The sequence below is a fragment of the Sinocyclocheilus rhinocerous genome, unplaced genomic scaffold, assembly GCF_001515625.1.
Source record: "Sinocyclocheilus rhinocerous isolate Xijiao unplaced genomic scaffold, SAMN03320098_v1.1 scaffold1862, whole genome shotgun sequence".
NCBI lineage: Eukaryota > Metazoa > Chordata > Actinopteri > Cypriniformes > Cyprinidae > Sinocyclocheilus > Sinocyclocheilus rhinocerous.
In genome coordinates, this window is record NW_015653470.1 from 333849 (window position 1) to 341312 (window position 7464).

Sequence of the window (7464 nt, forward strand, 5' to 3'; positions counted from 1 at the left end):
CTTCAGCAGCACTCACATACACCAAAATTTACAGTTTTATTTCTATTTATATTCCGAAGGTTTTTACTGAGGGGTTTGTTCATATATCATTCGCCTATAATTTTATACAATATTTTATTCCTAAAAACATGGTGATTTTTCCCACTTTTGACAGTATTTTCTGATTTATGCAGTGATAAAAGAACATATTCAAAATCCACTCAGTAAAAATCTAATATGTCAATAAAATGAAAATATTTTTGAACCTGGCTTTATCCAGTGTTCAGATTTCTGTATGCAAAATAGTGTATTTTTAATAAGATAATGCCTTGTAATACTTGTAATGCACAAAAAGTTTGTAATTCTTGATGTAATCATTTAGCAACTATATATGGTGATATATATGGTGACATTTGAAGTGTAGTGTCTTGCCGTAAGTTTTCAACCTGAAGTAGGTGGGATTTTTTTTTACAGTGATCATTGTTTTGTTTTTTTAAGGATGCTCTTGTATTTGTGCTGACATTCTGTGGGGTCAAAGGTCCACTGCATCAGTGCTACTGGAGAACGCTTCCACATTATGTGAATGAATGTTGCAGTATTTGTGTTTTGATGGCTGTGAGCCTGAGGCAGGAAACCCGGGAAGGAAGATCAGATTAGTAATGGATCCACATTAGGGAACCAGCGCCGCCTGATATCTGTGAAATCTCATTCAGACACAACACACGCTAACTGAGACCGAAATATGGCCTTCTTTAGTGTGACTGTTGTACAGTTATTACCGTGTAGAGGAATAATTCACCTGATCATTGACTCACACTTATGTTGTTCCAAACCTGCATGACTTTTAGTCAGAATGTTCACGCTGGCTCTTTTCTATATGAAAGCAGACAGAGAACAGGAGCTGTCATGCTGTAAAAAGGACAAAAAGACCATAAAAGATGCATTCATGATGCTAAACATCTCCAAAAAATAAAGTCAGGTTTGGAATAACTCGAGGTTGAGTTGAGTTTTTTTTTTTCAGTATGCATTAATATTTTAAATTATCTTTTATATTTTCAATTTTCATTTTAATTTAAGTTTTAGTAATTTTGTTAGGTACTTTTGTCATTTTTTTGTCAATAAAAACACACTTTTGTATGTGTCTATTTAGCTTTATATTTCCGTTTTAGTTTTAGCATTAGTATTTCAATCTGTTTTATTTCAGGTGGTTGTCAAGAAACTTTTCTAATTTTAAGTTTATGTTTTTATCTAATATTTTTATTTCAGCTTTATTAATATAATTAATGTATGCAATAATATTTGAATTGGCTTTTAGTTTTTATATATTTTCAGATTTTTATATATATATTTTTTATATTTATATGTTTTTTTAAATATTAGTTTAAGTTTTAGTAATTTTATCATGTGCTTGTGTCGAGGCAAGGCGAATTTTATTTATAGAGCACAAGTTTAACACAACCGTAGTTGATTCAAAGTGCTTTAGTTTACAATAAAAATAAATAAAAAATTTTAAAAAGAAAATGAGGGGAGAAATTGTAATTTTTATTAGTTTAAAAAAATATATATTTCTATTTAGCTCTAATTTGTTTTTATTTCAGTGTTAATTTTAGTCATTTTAATACTTCAACTTATATTATTTCAATTAATTGTCAAGGCAACATTACAAATTTTAATTTAAGGTGAACTTTCTTTTCATGTAATGTCTTATTATTAAGCTTTATTACTATATTAATGTATGTAACAATATTCTGAATTAGTTGAATTTTTAGATTAGTTTTATATTAATCTTAGTTAAATTTTTAGTAATTTTGTTATTAGTTTTTAATATTTCTATTTAGCTTTAATTTTATTTAATTTCAGTTTTACTTTTAGTAATAGCACATCAACTTATTTTATTTCAGTTATTGTCAACAAACATTTATAAGTTTATGTTTTTCATCTAATATTTTTATTTGATTTCAGCTTTATTTCAATTAATAAATTGAAATAAATAATTTTTAATAGTTTTAGTTTTAGTTAACAATTTCAACACTGCTTTTAGGACATTCAAAAAGACTTCTAACTGGACACCATGTAGCATATTGCCTATAAACAACATAATATGCAACAAGTTGTGATGTGTGAATAAAATACAAGAATTACTACAGCTATTATACTAATGCGGCGTCACTCTGGGGGTCGTCATTTCTCTGATCTAATTTGAGATGCTTTTAAGAGCGGATGTCATTAAAACAGTCCAGCAGAGATGCTTTGAGCTTAAAACTCAAAGACTATTAGCAATTTCACACAAGGTATAACCTGCCATATATGATTTCCTGCATAAATTATATTCGCTAAGAAAAGTCTGTAAAAACATGGTCCAATGCACTGCGTTAATATGAAGGATTTTTTGTATTGATTTTTTGCATGTGTTTTATCTGTATTTTGAATTATGCATTGCATAATGTTTTAGGGTTGAAGAAAATGTGCATAAATTTAATGGAAAATGTACTGGTCATTTTCTGCCAGGACATTATGCATTTTTCTACAGATTATTTTACTAACAGTGTTGCTTAATTATTTATAATAACACAGTGGATTTTCTGGTCAAAATATATTTAAAATAAATGCTAAATATATGCTGTAAACTGTGAAGCTCAATGAAATACATTTTTTAGCACATACATTTTCTGGCCATTTTTCATATGTTTTTGAAAAATATAATAAAAAATTATTACAAATATATATATATATATATATATATATTATTTTTTGCCATTTTTTGTATATTTTTGAAAATACATTTAAAAAATATATATTTTTAAAAGCATGTTTATCTTTTTAAAATATATTTTAATAAATATATAAAAAAAAAATATATTTTAAAAAATATATAAAAAATGGCAAAAACTAATATTGGTAGAAAATATATTCACGTAAATATATCTTGAAATATATTTTAGCAAATACATTTTTTTAATATATTTAATTTATTTTTGAAAAAAAATTTTTGTCAATAAATCATGCTGCATGTATTATAATAGCGTGTCTTTTACTGCTACTGCATTTCCAGCATCATTCATCAGTTAGACACACATTGAGACTCATTGCGGTTTGCAGTTTGATTGCATCTCAACATCTCTGGACCAATAACTTTCATAATTATGAATAGATTTTTTTGCAATTAAAGGAGCGATTGCATTAAATGCACAGTGTCTCAGTTATGAGCATCTGCTGAAACCGCCACATTGATTGTCTGTGCAGGAGGACGAGATTCCTGACCTGGAGATCGACATTGATGAACTTCTAGAGCTGACAGATGAAGAGCAGAGATCTCGACTGCACGTACGTTCAGCTTCAGCTTCATCTGATGCATAGCACTAAACAGATAACCTCTGCATCAGTGTGACTGCATGCATCTATAACTTTATGACAAACATGTATAGATGTTGTACCTGCTGTTCTGTCTTTTAACAGGAGCTTTTGCAAGAATGTGGAAAGCCAAAGGAGGTAAGACAAAACTCTCAAAATCGCGTTCCTCGGGGGAAGGATTTCATGCAATTAGAATTTTTGCACAAATTAATTTTGCATCTATAACGGGCGATGGGCAAGTAGCCTAATGTAAGTGTAATCTATTACCTACGCATAAAACCCGTCTTTTTAACTTAAGTACTTTACTTATGGGTGTCATGTAATAAAATATTTTGAATACGACTGATTTTGTATTTAACGTGAATTTAATAAAAACATTGTAAGTTACTAATTATAACGCTTTGATTTTACAGAAAGTAAGCCAAAGACATTTACATAACATTATAATTGACTTAAATCTAGCACGAGTTTAAGCACTCTCAAAAACCCCTCCTGTTCGCCTGTAATCAATGAAGCTGTCTACACGGTGAAATTAAGCTCTTAATTACATCGCACGCACATGTGCACTCTGATGTTTATGATTAGAGAATTTGCAATGAGATGAGAGAGTGCGAGCACTGAACAAACCAGCAGCGTTTCAGCGATGACTGATCTGAACGCTTCTGATTGGACATTGCATTCATAAGCTCAGCAGAATCGTCTGTGACTGGTTTAATGCGCATCTCTGCAAAAACCTGTAAAAAGAAGATATGGTGCAACATAAGCAGATATAAATGTAATGCCGTAATTTACACTTTTCAATTCATTTTTCACTTTATTTGCGACAGTGTGAGAAACATAAAATAAACATTATATGGTTGAAAACACTGAAAGGTTTTGATAGATTTGAATAGTTACACACTACTGCTCAGAGACCTGTAAGAAACCACAAACAGCTTTCATATGCACTTATTATAACAAATGAGTCATGCTTTATGTTATAGAGATTATGTAGAAACTCCCTCCAAAAATCAGATGCAGTGAAAAAATATTTAGGCCTAAATTTAAGATATATGTATTTTAATGGCATATAAAATTTCCACCCATTTAGATTAGTATTATTTGAATATTATTATAAATATTAATATTTTAAATTAGTTTTATATTTTCTGTTTATATATATATATATATATATATATATTTTTAGTTTTAAGTTTGATAAAAAAAGTTATATTTCTATTTAGCTATAATTTATATTTATAAGTTTTAGTCATTTTACTTCAACTTAATTTTACTTAGTTGCCAAGGCAACGTTACTATTTTGTTTAACATTTTTTTTATCTAATATTTATATTTTATTTTATTTCAGCTTTATTAAAGTATTAGTGAATGTATAAATATTTTCAATTGTTTTATATTTTCCGTTTTCTTTTTAGTCATTTTGTTATGTGCTTTTGACATTTTTATTGGTTTTTGTTTTTTGTAAATATTTATTGTATTTGAATATTATGAAGAAAATCCTCCAAAAAATCAGATGCACTCAAAAAAATAAAAAATGTAGGCCTAAATTTAAGATTTATGAATTGCATATCATTTTTCTATCCATTTGGATTACACAACATTAACATAAACTAATAAACTTTAAATAAAATGTGATTCATATTTCATATATGCCAGTAATACAAAAATGATTTCCACACTTAATGCAAAAAAAACATCATGTCATAGTTTCATTATTAAATATTTTAATTTTATATGATAAAAAGCATTTATTCAAATAGCTTAGAATCAGCATAAATCTGTTCATTGTGAAAAATTGCACTTATTCAGTTTAAAAGTATGAACATGGTTAAATATGCAGCAAGTAATTTTCAATAATTACTTCAATAAATTGGATTTTTTGATGATAAATACATAAAACTGGTTATTGTGCATTTAAAACACATTAAAGTTTATTAGTACTATTACAGAAATATGACCGGTTTCATTTATGTATGACTGACAAATACACATCACATTAAGTTTATTAGTTTTTGTCATGTTAAAACTGTGTAACCCAAATATATGCAAATTTTATATGCAAATTTGGACTTAAAATGTATTGTAATTTTAACATAAAAGAAAGTGCAACTGTAAAATCCTTCAATAGATAAACTGTAAGTTACATTACCATAGATGGTTGCATAGACAGTTTTTCATAATAAATTAACCACATTTTTTTTAAAAACTTTATAACAGCACGCTAAACCTTAACCAAGCTCTCTCTCTGACCACAGGACTTTATCAATGGGCTGCTCTACAGGATGAAGGGACTGCGCAAGATGTCAGGATCTCTGAAGAAATAGCATTATGTCAAAGGCTGGATTTTTCAAGATAATGTGAACCACCCGGCCCCGCCCACAACAACAAGCCCCGCCCACAAGTCCTCCTGTCTGTAGAGCGTTGAGTGTCTGTCTGTGGCTGTTTCTATAATTCACCGCACACAAGGGTCAATGACTTCTAGAAACAGTGTTTTTGACCACTAATAATTCTGTACAGTTTCTCCAGCATTGCAGATTAACTGTACTGCCTATTATTACTCAAACGAGATGTTGTTTTTTTGTGTACATTTTGTTCCCTATTTATATATATATATATATATTTTGTTCTGGCAAGTGTTGTATGTAATAATAAACAATTTATTTTCAAGATTTTAGATGAAGAGCATAGATACAGTTCGTGATAATAAAATTCAGAATCCAGGATATCTTTCTTACATTCTGCCATTGTCTGATTTCAGTTCTGAAACGGAGATATTTACTGCATGACAATTAATACTGTGATATGAGCGCAGAATATTCTGGGTTTAATACTTAACAGAGTCTCTGACAGAATAATTTGGTCCAAAATTAATTTTTATGGGTTCAGTCTTCTGCAAATAAATGGTAAAATATGCATTCATCATGATGCTTTTATATACTATAACATGTATGACATATGTTAGCATGAAATGCATAAATATGTCCAGTATTGCATTAATAAATGCAGTATTTCAGATCATGCACATGTATATCTGGTGAAGCCGAAGATGATCTGCATGAGGATAAATGAACCACAACTACGTCCAGCAGCTCTAAAAAGGCACTTTACAGCTCAAATAACAAATATTTTATTGAAGAATTAGCAAACATACGAAAGCTTTTAAAGCCTCTGATCATCATGCGCATGTGTTTGACTGTAGTGCTTGTTTGTTTTGATAATCTTACTGGCTTTGGTGATCAACAGCATGATGCCACAGATTCTGTCTATAACCTGGAATAATCCTTTCATCTATATTTACATTTGATTGAAGCTTTTAAATTACTTTGAATTATATGAACTTTAAAATGAGATGGAGAAACACTCCAGTGCGTGATTCCAGGGAACTATTAAACACAATAAAACACGCCAGTAAACAACAGTAAGGCTGGAGAAAGCAAAAGTGCATGTAGTGGTAATAAAGAGTAAAGATGGCTGTTGAAGGTTAACTTTTATGCCGCATTTCTCAGTTTAGTCATTAACCTCAGCTGTTTACTGTGATGCTGTGGTTGATAAAAGGGAAAAATAAAATACAGGTGTAATGCTCTATATAAAATAAAATTTAAAAAGTAAAATAAAATACAGGTGTATTGCACCTAATAAAATAAAATAAAAATTCTGGTATAATGCTCAAAATAAAATAAAACAAAAAGTAAAATTAAATTAAATTAAGCTCAAAATAAATTAAAAGTAACAAATAAAATAAAATACAGGAATAATCCTCTAAATACAATAAAGTAAAATAATATTAAATTAAATTACAGGTCAAAATAAAATAACACAGAATAAAAAAATACAGGTGTAATGCTCTAAATAACATCATAAAATAGAAAGTAAAATACAGGTGTAATGCTCAAAATAAAGTAAAAGTAATAGTAAATAAAATACAATAAAATAAAAACCATGTCTAGGCTTTTTAGGGCTTTTCAGGTCGTGACTACGTCCTGGAGTGTGATGTAATTACAGAATGGATGTGGGCTGAAGGTCAAACACTGATTTACTGTACACACACACACAAACACTCACACTCACACTCACACACACACACACAAACACTCACACTCACACTCACACACACACAAACACTCACACTCACAC

At 29.1% G+C, this 7464-nt stretch overlaps 1 long non-coding RNA gene across 1 annotated transcript; it reads left to right on the top strand.

Moving 5' to 3' along the window:
* Positions 1 to 3218: 3218 nt before the first annotated feature.
* Positions 3219 to 5926, top strand: LOC107716058 (uncharacterized). Its single transcript, XR_001637162.1, has 3 exons — positions 3219 to 3303; positions 3436 to 3468; positions 5586 to 5926. It is a non-coding gene; the product is annotated as an uncharacterized LOC107716058 (long non-coding RNA).
* The last annotated feature ends 1538 nt before the right edge of the window (positions 5927 to 7464 follow it).